Raw genomic sequence first — 23,684 nt, forward strand, 5'->3', positions numbered from 1 at the left:
GTAATGCTAGACACTAAGGGTCATATTTGCAATTACCGGCGCATCCCTGCAAAGTAGCAGGGATGCGGCAGTAATTGTGTGCCATGCCACCACCACCCATTGGCCCAAAACGTCACAGAAGCCTTACGCATCTGTGCCGTAAAGGCAGCGCATTGCTGGAGTTGCGTGCCAACGATGGCGCAGCTCCAGCAATGCTCTGGGGTACCCTATCTCCCCAATGCTGCATCAAGCCGTACGTCTGCTTCAAGCGCGCAGGGTTTGAGTCATGCATCATTGTCCTAAAAGTGACTGATTGACATCTTGTAGATTTCCCTCAGCCACTTTTAGGATTCGTTCCTGCGCAGGTACGCCCTCCCTTGCGCCGGAACGCCCCCTGATGGCGCAGGGCTTTACAACGTGATGCATCGCCCATATGCCCATATGTGTTTTTTTTTTATATATACGCCGCACCAACACCATGGCGAGTCTTTTGTTCTGCCGCTGCGTCACAAAAGGCACGCAACAATGGAGGAAAATGAGCCGCAAGGGACTTCTAAATCAGCCCCAACAGACTGAAGTCCAGTCCTTCCTTTAGACACATGGCTATAAGAAGAAATAGTGGCGGTGGTGGGTGGATTGATAGTTTGAGTATTCACTGATCTGCAAGCAGGATGGACTTTGTCTGTCACTTCGCGTGCTGCGGACTGCTGCCTGCAGTGCCAGGCCTAGGCAAACCTCTTTAGTAGTCTGTTTATTGAGTTACATAGGAACTTTCTAAGTCAACGTTCCGCAAATCAGGCAATACGAATAACGTAGTATACCACAGAAGATAGATCCCGTGGAATAGTTGTCTATCTATTTGCTATTTCTCCAAAATATTTTGTTATTGTTCTTTTGAAATGTTTGATTTGGTTGAAAAATCTCATCCATGTTTTCTGGTTTTTCTTTCTTTCATGTTGTACATCAGCTCCCCTCAAGGGCAAGAGGACACAGGAGGAGGGTGCTGAGGATGCAGGCCAGGATCGGGCAGGCGAGGGCTCCTTTGCTGGCCCCAGTAAGTTTACATTTTAATAAAGAGTACCTATTTTTTCCTAGCGTTCCTCATTCGATTTTTTTCTAAATCGTCTTTGATCTTCCTGTAGACTGGATATAAATTCTTATCCTGCCTCGAATATGACTCCCTGGGGTATTACTAGACTATTCTTATTAGTCTGTCTGTGTAGCTAACTAAGATTGGACATTTGGCAATTCCATTGGACTCCCATTCTATTCAGCAATAGCTCTATGCACTGTCTCCTTACTGACTAGATAGTGTGGCAGAGTCATTCAGCTCCCGAAGTCACCGATTATTGATCCCCAATGATCTCTAGATTATCGTACGCAGGACAAGAGAGTACGGAGTCACAGCACAGTCAAGAAGTGTCAGAGGCACTCATGCTTGCAAAAATTCCAAAACCTTTAGCTCATCCACTCTAGTCTGGAGGAACAAAAACCACAGAGTCTATTTAAGTTTAAAAGCTTTATTAAAAGTAAACACATTTATTAAAATCTACTTTGTCATAAAACTATTTAACTGAAAACGGAAAAGTGGTTAGTGCTGACGATTAATTGGACACATTTCTTGTAGTCGAGCCGAGCTCTCACCTGGTTTGAACTTGATCCTGGTCGTGTTCTTAGGAGTCAAGCTTCTGTCTGTTAGGAGAAAAAGTGGTGCGTGTTAAAAATCAAAAGCAAGCATTCATCAGTTGTGCATAAAAGTGCAGCAAGACAACAGCCTTCCCTGGAAAATGGGACATTTTTACTTTGGAGTAGACAGTCACAAATTATTACATTGTATTCAGTTTTTTTAACATTTCTCCTAGACCAAATATTATATAGTAGTGAGTGGTGTATTCTAACATTCTTAAATGTACTTTGTAGGTGTAACATCTGGTGACGGGGCCAGCGCGGAGGTGGCTGTGTTGGGCGAGGACTCGGCGGACTCTGGGGAGGAGGCGGTGCAAGAGCCGGCGGACGGTCCTGTGGGGGTTCAAACGGTGGTGGCGGAAACAGGTAAGCTATATATTCCTTACTTATTGAGATTGAAGACTGCATAGTGTGCTTTCTGCACGGGTGTATTACAAATCAACCAGGTAGTAGCCTCCTCGAAATGTACTTCGACTTAGCTGTGAAGTTTTTGGTGAGAAGAATCCCAATAAGTTCTTAGACGAACGTGATGGATGGGATGAACGAAAAGCGAAAGAAGGGTGTAAGTAAGTGGGACGCGAACTTGTATGATGGCTGGCAAAGAAGAACGATATGTGTTTGCTTGGCCCCCGAGGTGGCTGGGAAGGAAAGAATATGGTGTGGTGCATGGCTGGGTCAATGATGAAGCAAGGATGGGTGGAAGGACAGCAGCCTGGGTGGGTGAAACAGAAACTGTATGTGTGCGTATACTTTGACTGAATGGATGCCTGGAGCATGGTATTCTCTGACTCTTAGATAGCACATGTGTATCTAGAGAGAGTAGATGGTTGCCAGATGAAGTAAGTGTTACCTTGAAGAGCATGTACCACCGCACCCGCACGTCCGTTCCAGTGCTGGGAAGGCAAGGAAAAGAAATTGTAAATGTGTCCAATACTACCATGAATAGTAGCAGTACTTTGTATTGCGTCTGCAATCACAGCATATATCTGGTTATTACGGTGGACACTCCGTACCTCTCTTAATAACTTTAGTTTACTTGTAGTACGTCATTCATGTGTGGGTGTATCACTGTTCACTCAATATTAAGCAAAGCACCTAAAGTCATCCCATATGTCATCAAATACGTCCCATGTGAAGTGATAGATAATCAAATTAGTTAGCTTCTTCATTTTCCTTTTCTAGTACTCATTTGCACTGTAGGGTGAAAGGTAAATTAATTAAGCAGTAGCCCTTGTAACAGAGTATTCTCAGTGCCACCCGTAATAGAAAAGTAATAGCTTCACCACCTGCATGTACTGGACCGGTACAGTAACGCGCAAGTCTGTCTCACTCATCATGGTGTGCAACTTTTTTTCTCGGGTGCAAGTTCACTGTGCTGTCCATGTCATTCTGCCGGCTTGCACAAGATAACGTACCAATTTCCCTAAACAAGAGAGAAGAAGAAGAATAAGACTGGTGTACTGTCATAGTCGACTGTAATGGAAGTCCATAGTGGTCGTAGAATTTGTTCATTAAACTACCACTAATGTTAGAGCAAGGATGGAGAAGTGGGAGGTTATTACATAGATACTGTCCTCAATAGTTATGTACTGTGCTTTCAATTTGCTACTTGTACTGTGACCCAACTTTCGGCTCAATCACTTTGTGTTATTAATGCTAAGGAGCATTGGTTACAGACTATGTCTTTCTTTCTTCATATAGTTGCTCCTTCCAAATCAACAACACGGAGGGAGCAGGCTAGAATGGCCCGGCAACGGAGGCTGGAGGCCACTGTCACCGAATATCGGCGGCTGGTGGCCCTGGAGGAGGAGGAGGACACGCAGTCGAGCGGGGCAACAACAACATCCTCGACTGTGACCACTGCATTCTCCTCCGTGACTAAGCCAGCGGGACCGAGCCGGGCTAACAAAGACAACCGCCACCGCCAAGCAACAGAAATACCAGCTGCCCCCCACAGGAGCTGCAAGGAACGCCAACGCCGCCTACGAGTCCGAATGTCCAACCTGGAGCAGGAGGTCCTGAAGTATAAGAACTTGGTTAAGGGCCTCCGCTCCGAGCTTGCCACCCTCCGCAAGGAGTATGATGCCCATGCCGCAAAATGCACCAGCACCAGCACCCTCCAGTAGTGGAGTGTCCCTTGCCCTTTTTTTATAGACTTTTGGGGGGTGGGATTTGGGAGTTGGGATCGTTTTGGGACGTTTCAAAGACAATCGTTGGGGTTAGGGTGGGTGAGGGAGATTATTTTGTTAGGGCTACATAAATATATTTTTAAACTTTATCTGACCATACCTGTTTTTTACTGCTTTTCAGTCTGGTGGGTGGGGGGCGGGGGTGTAACAGTAACTTTGTTTTCCTGAACAGTCGTAGGACTTTAGTAGTACAACCGTCAATCTCTTGTCTACTCCGAAATAATACTCCATTATACTACCTCCCACCAAACGCTTATCTTACCTGTAATTTGTGTTAGAAATTAGGGCTAGGCCCAGGGCTGGCTCCACGTGAAATGGGGATTAACGTTGTCAATCCTGGGCGGGTGACATTTCCTCATTGCGGTGGTACTAGTGGTGTGACACAGTGGCAGTTGCATGCCTATGGAAAAAAAGAAAACGAAACCTTGTTTGTCCTTACTGTAGCATTACAACGGTTACGGTACGATCGAGAATATAGCAGGTGACAGACAGAACAGTGCCATAATGTAGCCTAACAAATGGTAAAGTATTTGCTTGCAAGTATAACTAGTACTTGCGTTGAATTTATTTGACATTGGCTACTACTACTAGAAGATATAGTACTGAAGCTGAGTAAGTCTAGAAGATATCCTCGTATTCCTTCACCAGCCTGTTCCTATGACCTTATCCTCCCCAGCAAGTGTGTGGAATTATTGATGTCATTTTAGTCAGACATCAAGCAAAACAACACAGCCCGGGGGAAGAGGGTTAGGGTTTGTAAAATGGATGGGAATAGGGGTTTCTTTTTGGGTAGGTTTTGTTGAGAGAAGAAAAAAAAAGCAGAGCATGGACAAACAATAATTGAAGATAAAGACAATCTTTGGTTACAAACTAAAGCTAAGCACATGCAGTCACACTCATAGAATAATACAATGGATACTGTATCTGTATTGCGTATGTTGTTGGAGTTGTCCTTGAATTTGGTAAGTAAGTTGCATGCAGCAAACAATTCCTCTTATTGGCGGCACTCCTCCATTCCAGCTGACGCTTCGTCCATCAATGTTGGTGACCACTGACAGAAGACACCCTGTCCACTGCCTGCCTGGCGGATGTTGACTGAAACCCGGCCTGTAATTATTGAACGGAAAACAGGAAGTGCTATTACAATACCACTGATAAATAAATAAAAGGTATGTACGCTGTGTGGTTCAAAATGTGACACTTTGATTTCCCTAATAGACAGTACAATATTTTTGAAATTGCGTGCTCTGTCTGAGTCACCTTTTTAAGGATAAATAAGTATGGCCAAAATATTATAGCGGATCTTTCCCCTCAAGGTAGGTGTACTGTAAACTGTGTTTTAGAACAAAATTTGACCTTCCCAGCAATGCTCCCACCAAGACCCTTACTAAAGCCAGTCGCAAAAATGTAGAAGAACCCCAATCAGATCTCCAAAAACGATGCCTAGCAGAAAAATGGTTACAAAACGTACTTTGAAAGTAACAGTAGGCCCAAATACAGACCGTGGATTGTATTCAAACCACTTGCAAGCAAGCAAAAGTATCCATAGCCAGCATCGCTCCAACAGTGCTCTACAACACCAGAACTGCGTTGCAATAGAACCCCCCGAAACACATCCAATCCTGCTGGTAGGGCTAACCCTAACGAACCCTAACTTACAAAAAGTGCCAAAACTGGTGTTTCCTTCAGGATTTTGTCCAAAACACTTCTATCCGGTATTAGACCTTCCCAGGAATGCCCCAGGCAAGACCCGCCAACCCACCCGGAAAAAACCACCCGACAACACCCCCAAACAGCGAAAAAGCTAAATCTCATACTTACAATATCTCTCGGCCTTCGGTCCAAACGCGGCGCTGTGCAGCTAGGTCATCATCATCATCAATCATCATAACTCCTGTTTTCCACCACGGATTTCCTGAAAAGCAAATGCAATCAAGATTAGATTGTCGCAGCAGTGCTTCAACAGAGACCCCGGCCGCAACCCACCCACGAACAGCAGGAAGCCCCCCAAAACGCTACATTGAGCAAGATGACAGAAGAAATAGCAAAAAAAAGGCTGTTCCTTCAGGATTTTGTCCAAAACACTTCTATCCGGTATTAGACCTTCCCAGGAATGCCCCAGGCAAGACCCACCAACCCACCCGGAAAAAACCACCCGACAACACCCCCAAACAGCGAAAAAGCTAAATCTCATACTTACAATATCTCTCGGCCTTCGGTCCAAACACGGCGCTGTGCAGCTAGGTCATCATCATCATCAATCATCATAACTCCTGTTTTCCACCACGGATTTCCTGAAAAGCAAATGCAATCAAGATTAGATTGTCGCAGCAGTGCTTCGACAGAGACCCCGGCCGCAACCCACCCACGAACAGCAGGAAGCCCCCCAAAACGCTACATTGAGCAAGATGACAGAAGAAATAGCAAAAAAAAGGCTGTTCCTTCAGGATTTTGTCCAAAACACTTCTATCCGTTATTAGACCTTCCCAGGAATGCCCCAGGCAAGACCCGCCAACCCACCCGGAAAAAACCACCCGACACCACCCCCAAACAGCGAAAAAGCTAAATCTCATACTTACAATATCTCTCGGCCTTCGGTCCAAACGCGGCGCTGTGCAGCTAGGTCATCATCATCATCAATCATCATAACTCCTGTTTTCCACCACGGATTTCCTGAAAAGCAAATGCAATCAAGATTAGATTGTCGCAGCAGTGCTTCAACAGAGACCCCGGCCGCAACCCACCCACGAACAGCAGGAAGCCCCCCAAAACGCTACATTGAGCAAGATGACAGAAGAAATAGCAAAAAAAAGGCTGTTCCTTCAGGATTTTGTCCAAAACACTTCTATCCGGTATTAGACCTTCCCAGGAATGCCCCAGGCAAGACCCGCCAACCCACCCGGAAAAAACCACCCGACAACACCCCCAAACAGCGAAAAAGCTAAATCTCATACTTACAATATCTCTCGGCCTTCGGTCCAAACGCGGCGCTGTGCAGCTAGGTCATCATCATCATCAATCATCATAACTCCTGTTTTCCACCACGGATTTCCTGAAAAGCAAATGCAATCAAGATTAGACTGTCGCAACAGTGCTCCCAGACACCAAAAATTACCCACAAACACCCGGAACCCCGCCAAAGAGCACCTCAAAGGCAAGCAAGTCAGCAAAAACGGCAAGTAATTTCCACCTCATATTTGGTCCAAAACACTTTTGTCCATTATTAGAGCTTCACAGCAATGGGCCCAAATCCGTCAACTCACCCGCAAAGAAGTACAACACCCCCACAAGTGCTGAGTCTTTCTTCATTGGGCGTAATCCAGCACTCGCCTTTGAGGGAAATCGCAGTCTGGAGGAGGAGGATAGAGGAGCATGTTCTTCAGAACTTGTGAACCTGAGGAATGTAGACTGCGGCACCTTCAAATGGATGTATGACGCTACATCGCGGCCACACTCATCGCGTGCATTTACATCGCGTCTATCACATCGGCTCGACCATTACATCGTGAGTCAACACATCGCTCACCTTGGCAACGCGATTACATTCATTCCTATTGGCCCGAACATCACCCCGCAGAACATTACGTCGCAGTGGAAAACAACACGTTGCCGCCTGAACCCGCCCCTACCCCTGCCCTCTCCCCCCACCCGTTCCCCCAACACAAAATCTTCTATTTTTTATTTCTTTTTTTGAGGGGTTGTGTATCCTAGCTGCTGCCATAAATACTGAAGCGCGGGATAACAGACGCACATCCTGTGTGATGTACTGGAAGATACTGCCTGTGTGCCTGGGGCTCAAGCTACCCGAGAGACTCCCTGGAATCTGTAGTAAGGAGAGCCCTTTATTTGCGTACATTATATTTAATGTTTAGGAAGGTGAGCCGTTTACTCTGTGAAATCCGCCGGGAGATGAATGCTTTATTCCTTCAGACTATTTATTCTAAAGCGGTGTGAATCATTTATGCCGACAAACGCTGGTTGGTGCGGATCATAAGGAAGAAAGTGCAGGAAGAATGGTCATTCAAGGAAGGCACTGAGTGGACAGTGTAAAGAGAGCTGTGGGGAGATTGAGATAGAGAGCACTGACTTCTAAGGTGTTCCGGGTAAGGGGTATCAAGCACAATATGAATACGGTCAACGCGATTCCAAACAGCAAGATTTGTTGCGGTGGGTAAAGGCATCGAGGCTGCAGTGAAGAAGGAAACATTGGAATGTGCGTGGAATACTTGCAGCCTGTAGAAGGAAGGGCAAAGGTGCTCATGTGCCTCATTCTGAATACCTCAAGCCCTGTCTTATTCCTACTCATCTTCAACTAATCAACATAATATCATGTTGCGAGATTTTTTAATACTGCCTAAACCCATAGCGACATAGAGGCCTCCACTCCCCTTCCATGCCATTATCCAACACAATGAGACATGCAGCCCGCCATCCATTCATCCACCCATCCATGCATCCATCCATACAGCCATGACATCTGCACCATAATAACATATCTAGCGCTGCGTGGCTTTTCCGCATCCATGCATCCATCCAGCACCTATCCATGCATCCATCCACCCACCACACGGCATCCATCCACCCATACACCCATCCATGCATCCATCCATACAGCCATCCATTGATCCATTCACCATCCATTCATCCATGCGCCATCCATTCATCCACCCATCCATGCATCCATCCAACCATCCATTCATCCATCCGCCATCCATTCATCCACCCACCCATCCGCCATCCTTTCATCCACCCATCCATGCATCCATCCTTACAGCCATCCATTCATCCATCCGCCATCCATTCATCCATCCATCCACCCACTCACCACACACACATCCTTCCACCCAGCCTTCATTCATGCATCCATCCACCCTGCCATCCGCCACCCATTCATTAAATCTGACATCTTCGCCATTATATCTAGCGCTGCGTGCTTTTCCGCATCCATGCATCCATCCAGCACCTATCCATGATCTATCCACCCACCACACAGCATCCACTCACCCATACACCCATCCATGCACCCATCCATTCATCCATCCACCTACACCCAGCCTTCATTCATGCATCCATCCACCCTGCCATCCGCCACCCATTCATTAAATCTGACATCTGCGCCATTATATCTAGCGCTGCGTGGCTTTTCCGCATCCATGCATCCATCCAGCACCTATCCATGCATCTATCCACCCACCACACAGCATACACCCATCCATGCATCCATCCATGCATCCATCCATTCATCCATCCACCTATACATGCATCCATCCACCCATACACCCATCCATGCATCCATACAATAATAAAAATGTAATGTAGCGCTGCACCAGTAATAAAAATGTAATGTAGCGCTGCACTTTTACTTTTGGAGAGTTGATAGGCGGGTCGAACCGTGGTTGACAACACCAAAGTCGGCAGAGCTATCCGCCAGGCCACATTCTCTCACTGTCATCGATGTAGCCCGTTTTTAGTAAAAGGCCATTTGCTTCTGTTCTACTTTTTAAAAAAGTTTTGTCACCCCTTTTCCGTTAAGTATAATTTTAAATTATTTTAATTGAAAAGTTTTGTGTCACCCCTTTTCTGTTTTGTGTCACTCGTTTTTGTGTCACCCCTTTTCCGTTTTGTATATATAATATTTACTGTTTCCGTTTAGTATAATTGTAAATTATTTTAATTGAAAAGTTTGGTGTCACCCCTTTTCCTTATTGTGTCACTCGTTTTGTATATGTAATATTTATTAGCTTGTAATACAAATGTTAGTCCGTTTCGGTATATGTAATGTTTATTAGCTTGCAACATAAATGTTAGTCCGTTTCCGTTTGCATCCTTAAAAGTTCTGCTTTTATGAAAGTCTTGCGTTCTAATGGCATGTTAACATCGCATGCGTTGTAATTGCATGCGATGTTAATGCCATGGCGCCGTTGTAGCATGCGCACTAAAAGTCTGCGATGCCAATGACAATGCGCTGTAAAAGTCGCGGTGCGATAGCACCGCGATGTATTTACATCGATGTAATGGGTGTTTCCCCTTCAAATCAATAAGCAAACAAGTGAAGACAGTTCTGATGATGGTCTTGTTTTTGGGATTAGGTGATTAAAGTTTGAATTAAATTAACTGTGCAAAACAAAGAAAGAGAGACACAAAGCACACAGGAATAAAAGTGAATAAGGACGAAAAAGAAAGTTCTTGATTGATTGTCTCATTTTCAGGGCTCGGTGTCAGGGAATAAGAACAAGATTTCGTCATCATACTCTGCGAATTCAGGCTGGATGAGGTCAGTGCCACCGAACAGAGAACAAATCCCCTCATCTACGTTGCCGTCCTCCTCGTCTTCATGCGGCGTGCTTTCTCGTACTTTGTAATCTGGTGGTATGAGGTGCTGATTCATCTTGATCATTGTCAGCCGCTCCACATTTTTGGGCGAGAGGCGGCTCCGTTTGGGAGTTACAATGCCACCAGCAGCACTGAAAACACGTTCAGAAGACACACTTGCGAGTGGGCAAGACAAATAGTTTATAGCCAGGTTGAAGATCTGTGGCCACAATTGTTTTTTGCCATGCCAATACTGCAATGGCTCATCATTAAGAAAGACCTCTGTTGAGTCATTCAGATAGTCCTGCACCATCGACTCAAGGTCATCAACTGTTCCTCCACATTGCTTACTTTTTGCTGTGCCTGTGACATTTTTTCGAGAACCATACCCCATCAAACTTAGCCAATCCTCCTCCGCAGCCACTGTTAGTGTTGTCATTGTGTGTGGTACAGATGATCCAGTTGCCGGTGTCTTTAACGGCTGAGAGGTCACTTGTGCCCCAGCCACAGGTGCAGAAGTGGATTCTTGTGACTGGGGATGGCCTGCTGATGCTGATGTACTGGCTTCTCCTTCAATAACCTGCCGTTCTTTTTCAAACCTCTTGGCTGACCAGGCTAACCAATGTTTGTACTTTTGAACATCTGCATCAGCAAAAGGAAAGAATGCTTCGCCTGCCAGCGCCTTTTTGTAGCGTGGATCCAGAATAGTAGCACAAATGTAATGCTGATCTGACTTGATCTTTTGAAGACGTTCATCACCACGTAGGCGCTCTAATAATTTCTCAGACAAAATAAAATGGTCTTTTTTTTGTACATCTTTTTCAAACTCAGAAGACACCGCCATCAGTTGGTGCTCCAGCATGCACAACAATGGGACAGCTTTTCCCAAATTACAGTCCTCCTGGCTGACTGCACGCGTGAAGAACTCAAAAGGACGAAGCATGTCTGTCAGGCTTTTAACTATGTCCCATTGCGCCGCACTCATCCGCAGGTCCTCCTTCTGAGATGTACCCTCTGTGAAGAAATAGTGATCGAGTACAGTATACTGCTCATACAGACGCTCAAGCATGTAGAAGGTTGAGTTCCAACGTGTTGCCACCTCCTGGATGATTGCTTTCACTGGCATTCCACGTTGAAGTAGCAGTCTCCGCAGATGCTTCCGGGCCTTAAAAGAATGGCTGAAATGGTTGCACATTTTGCGGCAGGTGGCCATTACTTCGAACGCTGGACTCTGTTTATCAATCAAGAATTTTTTAACTACCAGGTTGATACAGTGCGCCAAACACGGCACTCTAACATGGTCACCCTTCAACATGGCCTTAACTACATTGGCGCCATTATCCGTGGAAACATAACCAATCTTGCATTTTAGGGGGATAGCATTTTCAAGACCTTTTTGTTAAACTCTTCCAAAAGGTTTTCTGCTGTGTGACTTTTCACCAAGCCAAACATGGCTAGTGTTGCATGTTTCCGAGCAGCTTTGAAAACTTTGTCCGGGTCAACACCTGCGTTTAGCTTTGCTTTAACACCTGAAAAAGAGACCCAGTGTGCAGTGATGCACATGTAATCAGCGCCTGCGCCACTGGTCCACATGTCTGTTGTCAGATGTATTGTGTGAACAGCACTCTTCTGCAAAGCTGCCCCAATCGCCTCCAGCACATCTTCATGTAGTGCTGGAACCGCAACTCTGGCAAAATAGAACCGGCTCGGAACCTTCCATTTAGGGCAGAGCGTTGCCACTAATTCAAGAAAACCTACCGCTTCTACAAAAGAAAAAGGTAGAAGGTCCACAGCTAGCATTTTAGCCAGCTTAGTGTTATACAGACGTGTCAGTGGGTGGTTGCGTTCATATGGCACGTCTGAAGTAAGCATTGTTCTAATGTTGCCCTGGACCAAGCATTTACGGGCTGATAATGACTTCGTTGACCCAATTTTGCTCGCTGGTGAACTTTTGTGCGTTGGTGTCTCACTCGCTCCAACACTCTTAGTGTGCCTCACATTGGGTGTGCTGCTAACAGGGGTACTGGGTGTAAGGGAAGTGTTTGACACGTCTTCTTCCTGCTCGTCATCATCAGATGAAACATCAACGTTTCCTTGAATTTGGCCTTTCTTGATCGCATCTAGGTGCGCAAACCATTTGACAGCGTGCTTTCTCTCAAGATGACCTCTCTGGCCGCCGGTACCATAGTTGGTACCTGACTTACCACGACTAACTGCAAGCTTACAAAGGGTACAAATGGCAAACTTTGGATCTTTGGGACAAACAGTAAAGAAGTCCCAAACTGGGGACTTGAAGTGTCTGTGGGACCTGGAGGAGGCGGCGATACTGGTGGTGGTGGTCATGAAGCTAATGCCAGATGAAGTGGAGGATCTGGATTGCCCAACTTTTGTACGTTTTGCACTTTCACTGCCACTAATTAAGGTCGAGGTTGACGGAGGTCTCTTCTTGCCAGAAAGAAATATGGAAGCGGGACGAGTTGGCGTACTACTTAACTCCAATGATTGTGGTGTTTCCACTGCCTCCTCATCGACAACATCATCATCATCATCATCATCACGCTCAGCAGCTCTTCGGGCTAGGGTCAAAATGTCTGTTTGCTGCATGCCCGCTGGGGCTGCAGTGACCTTTATGATGACTGGGTCGTCGTTGGCAGAGTCTTCATAAGCAGCAGTATCCGCCACTTCTTGTTGAGACTCATCACACTCCATAACTCTGAGACTTTGGACGAGCTTCCTTTTACGCTTAACTACCTTTGTCGGATCATGGTGTGCCTCACTCTCAGACGGCTGTGGTGCTGGTTCCCAAGTTTGATCCGTATCATCAGAAGGAGGTGTGCTTGAAGAAGATGTAGACACCACCCTTGATCTCTTCCTTGCTAGGGGTGTGGAAGACAATGAAGGATCATCAGGAGGAGTGGCTTCCTCAAATGATACCTCGCCTTGATTGTCGATTTCCTGATGTGCCCCTACTTCGGGAGGAACAACTATTGTGGGCACTTGTGACCCTCCATGCACCTCTGCTTGCGCATCTCCTTGCGCTGCCTCTCCTTCCACATGTACTTGGGCTTGTACTTGCACATGTGATTGTTGTTGCGGCTGTGGTTGTTCAACACTCGTCAGATGAGCTACAACAACCTGTGTTGATTGAGGGACATTGCTGCTGCTTTCTTGCGATGAGCCAACATCACTGGTCGATGGTGATTGAACAACTATACTGGCTGCCTCTGCAGCACTCAAGGGCTTGGACTTAAGTTGGCGTGGTGGTGGTGGTGGCACTGAGCCCAATGGAGCGGGGGTGCTGCTGCCAGCTTCGTCCCCAGCAGATCCCGCTGCTGCTGCTGCAGGCATACTTTTTTTTTTACTCCCAAAAAAAGGGGCGGGCAGCACACCAGTGTCCTTGGTAACTTGCTTCTTCTGCTCCTTACTGGCACCTTTCTTGCTAGAGGAGCTACGGGTTACTTTTTTTGGGGCCATCCTCTTCAGAGCAGGTCAGCACGGCAGCAGTTGCACGAGTTGCAGAGGGTTCTGTGTCCAGACGTGACGTCGCGTGACGTTATGCTGCACACACACACCGCTGCAGGACTTCTTCCTGGCACTGGTGGTTCTCTTGAGTCTTCTTGTACACCTAAAAGCAATGGAAGACAGAGGAACATCAGTTCAGTTATACACCCAAAAAAATCGACAAAACACAGAAAAATGAGCACAATCCCATGCCATCCATGATGTTTACATTGAAGACACCCCACAGAAAGACTAGGGACATGCAAGTATGCAACACTCACTACCCCTGGGCATAATGGATGAAAAGTAGGCAAAATAAGTGCAGGCCTCAGACACTGCCTCTCCTCAAAATGGCCCCTTACACCCCAAGCACATGTTGCCTGTACCAGCCAGCACTCAAGATGGCCACCACCACCACCAACATGGCCAGTCCACATCAACAGTACACCCCCAAAAAACAGAAAAACAGCCAGAAATCACCACAATCCAATGCCATCCATGATGTTTACATTAAAGAGAGTGAGACCACACCACAGGCACACTCAGTCCATGCACCACCACCACCCCTGGGCAAAAGGCCACACCAGCAGCCCCCCAAAAACGACAAAAAACAATAAAATAAGCACAATCCCAGCCCATCCATGGCCTCAATTATGTTTAAATTCAAGAAGACACCCCACAGAAAGACTAGGCCCATGCAACACTCACCACCCCTGGGCAAAGGGCCCCACCAGCAGGCCCAAAAAAACGACAAAAAACAATAAAATCAGCACAATCCCAGCCCATCCATGGCCTCAATGGTGTTTAAATTCAAGAAGACACCCCTCAGAAACACTAGGCCCATGCAACACTCACTACCCCTGGTCATAATGGATGAAAAGTAGGCAAAATAAGTGCAGGCCTCAGACACTGCCTCTCCTCAAAATGGCCCCTTACACCCCAAGCACATGTTGCCTGTACCAGCCAGCACTCAAGATGGCCACCACCACCACCCACATGGCCAGTCCACATCAACAGTACACCCCCAAAAAACAGAAAAACAACCAGAAATCACCACAATCCAATGCCATCCATGATGTTTACATTAAAGAGAGTGAGACCACACCACAGGCACACTCAGTCCATGCACCACCACCACCCCTGGGCAAAAGGCCACACCAGCAGCCCCCCAAAAATGACAAAAAACAATAAAATAAGCACAATCCCAGCCCATCCATGGCCTCAATTATGTTTAAATTCAAGAAGACACCCCACAGAAAGACTAGGCCCATGCAACACTCACCACCCCTGGGCAAAGGGCCACACCAGCAGGCCCAAAAAAACGACAAAAAACAATAAAATCAGCACAATCCCAGCCCATCCATGGCCTCAATGGTGTTTAAATTCAAGAAGACACCCCTCAGAAACACTAGGCCCATGCAACACTCACTACCCCTGGGCATAATGGATGAAAAGTAGCCAAAATAAGTGCAGGCCTCAGACACTGCCTCTCCTCAAAATGGCCCCTTACACCCCAAGCACATGTTGCCTGTACCAGCCAGCACTCAAGATGGCCACCACCACCACCCACATGGCCAGTCCACATCAACAGTACACCCCCAAAAAACAGAAAAACAGCCAGAAATCACCACAATCCAATGCCATCCATGATGTTTACATTAAAGAGAGTGAGACCACACCACAGGCACACTCAGTCCATGCACCACCACCACCCCTGGGCAAAAGGCCACACCAGCAGCCCCCCAAAACGACAAAAAACAATAAAATAAGCACAATCTCAGCCCATCCATGGCCTCAATTATGTTTAAATTCAAGAAGACACCCCACAGAAAGACTAGGCCCATGCAACACTCACCACCCCTGGGCAAAGGGCCACACCAGCAGGCCCAAAAAAAGGACAAAAATCAGCACAATCCCAGCCCATCCATGGCCTCAATGGTGTTTAAATTCAACAAAACAGTTGTATCATGCACCCCTAACCAACCCTGGTCCTACTGGATACTGTGGCTACCCACAATATAATTTATTTAATGTTCTGAAAAAGTTCCAAAATTGTACTTGCAGCAACTGTAATGCCCCAAACAAACTTACTTGTGAAAGTTGATTTCTAATCCAAAAGTGATCCAAAGACAGTCAAAAAGGCCTCAAATCCAAATATCAAGCAGCACCCACAAAAAGTAATCCTTCCAGCTCCAGATCCAAATGAAAGTGACCAGGAGATGGACAAAGCACTGGGAGGAGCCTGCTGGACAGGAACAGGAAGTTGGAGACTGTGGGGCACTTCCTTCCTCCCCCCCCCCCCAAAATGGACTCCTTGCAAAAAAAAAGGCCATGCAAATGTCAACCTGAGGAGTGATTCTGATAAAAATCATAATTTTCTGAAGGTTTATCCTGTTTGCTGGTGATTTTCTTGTGCGAAATTGCTAAATCTCTATTTCGCAAGTGCGAGATTGTTCCTTTCCGCCGCAACTACGTGTTCGCAATTGCGAACTCTCGCGAGGTGTGCTGTGCAAGGTGGCAAGCCGCGATTACGTATTCGCGGGCGCCAAACTCCCGCGGGAACACGCAGCAAGATCTAAAATGGCGCGTCACTCGCAAAGAAAAACAACTCGGCAAACGCTAAATGACGGAAAGTGAACGCCGTGCACCACGCCGCGCGCCGCAACCAAGCAAAAAATCCACCGCGAGCGGATTCTCGGATTTTCGACAAATTCGCGAGCGTTCGCGGATTGCGAATTTGCCGAAAATCCGAAAAATCCGCGAGCGGAGCGGATTTTACGCCCATGCTTATTCCTGACGACTAAAGTAACTAAGCTGAATTTCATCACAAACATTCATTACATCTGACACAGATCCACGCAAAAGAGCACTGTTGAACTTTTTTAACATTAGTGCTGGATTTTTCGCGTAGTACAATGTTCTGACTAATTTCCTCATCTGAGTATGATGAGCTGCTAACATCCTGAAATGGTGAAAAATACTTCTACATACTTTTTTAGAAAGACAAACGAGAGAATGACCCTGCAAACCAGTATTTTCTCTCACTCTGTAAGGGTCTAATCCTTGCAACATCTTATTCTTCTGTTTAACACTTTTCTCAGTATAGTTACATAAGAAATTGCGTAGAAAATCAATAGATTCCTGCCGTACACTACAAATACTACTACCATTCCAAGTGTACACTGGACCTTTAGGAAGTTTCCCTAAAACTTCACCAGCTAACACCTCTTCTGCATTTCTAGGAACAATTTTCTCTTTATCAATAGGACAACCATTTTTAACCTCATAAGCACGACCAGAAGTGTCAACTGCATGCAACAAATCATTACTCTGAAAATACCTTTCTTCATTAAAAAAAAGGCTCAGAACGTGAACTATGTTTCCATGAACCCAAAAAACCTCAGAAAAATTACTTCTATTAATTATTTTTTTCCACTTACTTTTGGCCTTCATTAAATGGATTGGCTTATCTAGTGATCAAATTCAATTGATCCCCTTTTCTTTTTTTCTCCTCCATCTCATCTGGATATCAAAATCATTACAGCGCGGGGATGCCTTCGGGTCACCAGGCGCTCTACAAGTCGTTAAAATAAATAAATAAATAAATAAATAAATTGATTACTAAAACAAAGAGTCTTTTTTCAAATCAAAAGCTTTCTCAACTACTTTTTCAATACATTTCTTTTTCTTATAAAATGCTGATTTTCTTTTACAATGTTTTACTACCTTAGTCAAATCACACAATACTCTATTATAGAACATCTTCTTCCTTATTTCCATATATAGATTTTTCCTCCTTTTGCTGAACACATTTTTTTCAGAATAAAATTTTGCATGGTTCTTCTCTTTCCTCTTAGTTGCAGATGAAATAATACAATTTTTCTCTTTGTCCACATTACTCTTAGTGTTTAACAATTTACGCAGAAAAGTCTTAGTTTTCTTACCAGGACTTTTTTTCTTTTTATTAAGACATTGTTCTTCAGGTAAATCTTGTAGATGACGTCTCTTTAAATAAACTGTTTTCTTTCGTTCTTTCGTCTTCTCAACGTTTGTAGGTATGATCGGTTATTTTCAATGTTGATCAAAACAATCTATTATAAAAAATATATATCATGTTACAAAAATAAATATATGAAATACACTATTAGATTATAATATATTATTATATATAATATGAACAGAAACGGAAAGTATAAAGAGAGCCAACACAAAATGAAAACAGAAAAAGAAGATGAAGAGAGACAAGAGAAGACAAACACAAAGATAAGGAGTATATGAAAAAACGGGATACAAGTAAAAGAGAATAGTATGAAGAGACAGGGAGAAGTAAAAGAAAAGAGAGAAAAATATAAAAACAGGAGAGACTATAAAGACAGGGGTGAGAATGATAAGAGGAATATGACTATAAGAAAAATGTAGAATATCAGGACAGAATTGGGAGTATAAGAAAAGACAAAAGAAGTGAGAGCAGAGATAGAACAGTATGAGAAGAGAAAGTAAAATAAAAGAATGTGAAATATGTGCAAAGAAGAGCAAAAATATGGAGACAAGGAGAAAATAAAAAACAAAGGTATATATGAGAAAAAAATAAGGAATATAAAGAGAGAGAGAGAGACCAAAATGTGGAGAAAACAGAAATATAAGAAAAGACTGAATGTATAACAAGAGAGAGATTATTATGAGGAGAAAGAAAATCTATGATGACAGGGATGAATATTAAGACAGGAGAGATTATGAAGAGTAGGAGACCTTTGCAAAAAGAAAGGCAAAAAGGAACAGAAAAGAGAAGTATAAGCAGAGAGAAACATGAGACACACTGCAACAAGAAAGAGGCCTAATGGGCTTGTAAATCTGCCCCAGAGTGTATGCAGCAGTCTATGTTTACTAACTGGTGCATTGCCAACAGGGAGGTATGATCAGACAAGAAGGATTAAGAGGACAGAGGAGGGAGTATAAAAAGAAGGAGGACTATTAGGAGACAGAGGAGAAAATGAAGAGAGAGCAGGACTAAGAGGACATGAGCGACTATCAGAACAAGCAGCACTATGAGGATAGACAAGTGAAAATAAGGAAAAAGGGGAAATATCAGAAGAGAGAGAACAGGATAAACAGAGAGAGGTAGACTGTGAGGAGAGACAGGGGAGATTTTTGAAAAAGAGGCAATTATAATTCCTTAATGTACACAGATGCTCAGTGTGATACTACACAAACAATTTAAAACCATACATGTTACCCAAAACACATTTACTACACTCAAACTTTTAACTGACTGAACATATTCTATGTATATAACACCTACATTTCACTGGACAATCCTGACTCATTTTGCAAACATATTTCCAATTTGCTGCATTATTTGTTTGCCAACATTATATCCAACAAGGAGACAGAATAGAACAAGAAAGCGGCCCATCAGGCTTGTAAATCTGACCAAGAGTATATTCAGCAGTCAATGTATACTGACTGGCACATTGCTAACAGGGAGGTATGATCAGACAAGGAGGATTAAGAGGTCAGAGGAGGGAGTATAAAAAGAAGGGAGACTATTAGGAGACACAGGAGACAATGAAAACAGAGCAGGACTAAGAGGAGATGAACGACTATCAGAACAAGCAGCACTATAAGGAAAGGCAAGTGAACATAAGGAAAGAGGGGAAATATCACAAGACAGGGGACAGTATAAACAGAGAGAGGTAGACTGTGAGGAGAGACAGGGGAGATTTTTGAAAAAGAGGCAAGTATAATTCCTTAATGTACACAGACGCTCAGTGTGATACTACACAAAAATTTTAAAACCATACATTTTAACCAAAAGACATTTACTACACTAAAACTTTTAACTGACTGAACACATTCTATGTATATAACACCTACATTTCACTGGACAATCCTGACTCATTTTGCAAACACATTTCCAATTTGCTGCATTATTTTTTGCCAACATTACATTCAAACAGGAGACAGAATACAACAAGAGAGCGGCCCAACAGGCTTGTAAATCCGTCCAAGAGTGTATGCAGCAGTCTATGTATACTGACTGCCGCATTGCTAACAGAGAGGTATGATCAGACAAGGAGGATTAAGAGGTCAGAGGAGGGAGTATAAAAAGAAGGGGGACTATTAGGAGACAAAGGACACTGTGAAAACAGAGCAGGACTAAGAGGACATGAGCGACTCTCAGAACAAGCAGCACTATAAGGAAAGACAAGTGAAAATAAGGAAAGAGGGGAAATATCAGAAGAGAGAGAACAGTATAAACAGAGAGAGGTAGACTGTGAGAAGAGACAGGGGAGATTTTTGAAAAAGGAGCAAGTATAATTCCTTAATGTACACAGACGCTCAGTGTGATACTAGACAAACATTTTAAAACCATACATTTTACCCAAAACACATTTACTACACTAAAACTTTTAACTGACCGAACACATTCCATGTATATAACACCTACATTTCACTGGACAATCCTGACTCATTTTGCAAACACATTTTCAATTTGCTGCATTATTTTTTTGCCAACATTACATCCAAAAATGAGACAGAATAGAACAAGAAAGCGGCCCAACAGGCTTGTATTCTTGTTAATCTAGAATTCAATTTGAAAGGTGAGTTGAAAAGTTGTATGGGAGTGCGTGCGTGCGGTTTATCTTTGTACATTAACGAATTATGGGGTATATTATCAAGACTCGGCGATACAATTATCACCACTTTATTGGCAGGAAACTGCTGATAAAGTATTGATAATGTTATCGCCTGTATTGATTATATGCCCCTATATTCATTCGTTGTTAAACAATTTATAGTAGTAAATGTGTTTTGCTACAATGCATGATGTTATATTTTTTCTTTAATATAATTTTATGCCTCTGTACATTAAGGGATTATTGTTGTATTTATCTGCAAGAAAATGTCAATAAAACAACGATAATGAGCTTGATAATATGCTCTTGAGAATTCCCATACCAGCCCAGGTTAACACTAGAACTTGGAGTTCTATAGCAATTTACAAGAACCTATTATCAAGCCCATTTTCGCCGTTTTATCGGCAGTTTCCTGTCCATAAAACGTCGATAATTTTAACACTGGTCCTTAATAATATGCCCGTCAGTGCCATATTATCAGTAAAGGGCGAAACATTATCGCCGCTTTTACCGGCAGGAAACTGCCACTAAAACGGCGATAATGGGCTCCATAATATATCCTTGTGAATTTCCATAGAAACCCAGGTTAACACCATAACCTGGGTTTCTATGGGAATTCACAAGGAAATATTATCGAGAGCATTATCACTGCTTTCCTGTTTCCTATCGATAAAAGTGGCGATAATGTATCGTCCTTTATTAATAATATGGCCCATAATCTATCGCCTTTTGTTGATAATATGTCCCGAAATTCATTTTATTGATTTAGTTGAATAATTACCTGCAATGATCCAGGGGGCATATTACCAAGGGGGGCGATAGGCAATTATCACCGATTTAGTGTCCGTTTTTGGCCGCTAAGCGGCGATAATTCTATCACCCTATTAGCAACCTGTCCCTAACTGATGTTAGCGACAGCTTTTAGGCGAAAGTGAGCAGTTTGGTGCCTGCTTTGCATGTCAGCGATGTTTATCGCTAATGACGTGCAAACTGGGCGTACCCAACCAGTTAGCGACTGAAAGCAGTCGCTAACGTCGCTATTGCCTATTAGCAAGGCAGGCGTACCCTTGGAAATATTCGCGCTAACTGCGAATATCTCCAAATACTAACACCTGTCCAGAGCAGTTCTTAGCCATGTTATCCAATGCCAGGTGGATAACATGGCTAAGACCATTTCGTCTCTAATGTGTGAATATCGCTGTATTCCCAACGATATTCACGCATTTCTCCGGTATCGCTGGATATTTTAGCACAATGGAGAAAAACGTTACTAATAGCATGTTTTCTCCGCTAACATATCCAGCGATAGGCAGTGGTAAAAAAATTGTCGCTAACCCTATTGAGCGATACATATCGCTACTTGTTGATAATATGCCCCCAGATTCTTTTGTTTATCACTCCTCACCCTGCCCCTCCTCTGCCCCACCTACCTGGCCCATCGCTACTCCCTCCACGGGCCGTGGCTGTTTCTATATTCCGTTATATTGTACTGTCTATTTACACTCTCATTTTTTTTCTTGCTTCATACTCTTTGTTCTTTTATTGTAAGTCCTCTTATTTTTATACTCCGAGGTTTGTCCTCATAGTCCTCCCTCTGTTCTTGTAAGTAATATAATAGAATATTTTATATATTTTTTTTGTAATGTTATATATTTTTTTTATTATAAGTTGTGTTTATCGATACTAAAATACTGCATCATGCCAACGAAAAACCAAAAGAGAAAGCAATGAAAGAAAAGTGTGTATTTGAAGAGAACTCACCAAGAAGATTTACATGAAGAGAGAGGTCTTAACAAACTGAAAGAAAGTCCTGGTAAGAGCAAAAAAATCAATCCATAGAAATTAGGAAAAAATGTTTTATAATAGATTGGTATCAAATTTAATGAAGGAAATTAAGGTATATAAGAAAAAAACTGTATTTTATAAGCAGAAGAAAGCTACAGAAAATGTAGTTGAGAAAGCTTTGGAATTGAAAAGAAAACTCTTTATTTTAGTAATCAATAGCATTAGATCACTAGATAACCCAATCCATTTAATGAAGGGCAAAGGTAGGTGGAAAAGACTTATTAACAGAAGTAATTTTTGTGAGTTTTTTTGGGTGAATGGAAACATAGTTCAAGTTCTGAGCCTTTTTTTAATGAAGAAAGTTATCTTCAGAGTAATGATTTGTTGCATGCAGTTTACACTACTGGTCGTGCTTATGAGGTTAGAAATGGTTGTCCTATTGAGAAAGAGAAAATTGTTCCTAGAAATGCAGAGGACGTGTTAGCTGGTGAAGTTTTAGGCAGACGTCCTAAAGCTCCAGTGTACACTGGGTATTGTAGTAGTATTTGCAGTGTGCGGCAAGAGTCTATTGATTTTTTACGCAATTTCTTATGTAATTATAGCAAGAAAAGTGCTAAACAAAAGATTAAGATGTTACATGGACTAGACCCTTGCAGAGTGAGAGAAAATACTGGTTTGCAAGGTCATTCTCTGCCTTGTGTTTCTAAAAAGTATGTCAAAGTGTTTTCCACCATTTCAGGATGTTAGCAGTTCATCATACTTAGATGAGGAAATTAGTCAGAACATTGTGTTACACGAAAAGTCCAGCACTAATGTTAAAAACGTTGAGCAGTGCTCTTTTGCATGGATCTGTCTCAGATGTAACAAATGTTTGTGATAACATTGAGATTAGTTACTTTGGTCCTCAGGAAGACAGTGCAGAAAGTGAGAGATTAATAGAAGAAAATGTGGAAGAGAATGTAGGACAGTACAGTGTAGAAAATTTTGAGCAAGAAATTATACAGTTTAAAGTGATTTCAGGAGAAAGGCCAAATTATTCTTGTATTTGTTGTCGACGAATTCATTATAAAAATCAGACCAGGACTGTTGATCTGTATTTAAAAAGTGAAAAGGAAAATAATAATGAGTGGAAGGATTTTGCAACTTATTTGTTGGTAGAGAATTGTTTTGATTTGGGTTCTGATCAGCATATTTGTAAATATTGTTATAACAAATTAGAAGAGAACAAAATGCCTGCTAGAGCTGTGCATAATAATCTTGAGTTGGTAAATATTCCTTCGGAACTGATGAGTCTGTTCTGATTCAATGTGTGCATTCATTTCAGGCTGTTGTTTGTATGGACCCTAAGACAGGAAAATTGCGCCTCCTTCTGATTTACAAAGAGGATTAAAGGGAAGAGTTGTATATTTGCCTCTAGATTTAAAGAAAAATATTGAAACTATTGGTGTAGAAAATGTAGAGGATGAACCTTCAGTTATTCTTGTTAATGGCGTTCCTACTAAGAGTAAGAAAATCTGGCAAGAATTAGTCGATGTTAGGAAAGTGAAAAAGGCAGCGTTGTATCTGGTAAAAAATAATCAAGATTACAAAAATG

Source organism: Lissotriton helveticus, chromosome 2_1 (assembly GCF_964261635.1).
Source record: "Lissotriton helveticus chromosome 2_1, aLisHel1.1, whole genome shotgun sequence".
In the NCBI taxonomy this organism is placed as follows: domain Eukaryota; kingdom Metazoa; phylum Chordata; class Amphibia; order Caudata; family Salamandridae; genus Lissotriton; species Lissotriton helveticus.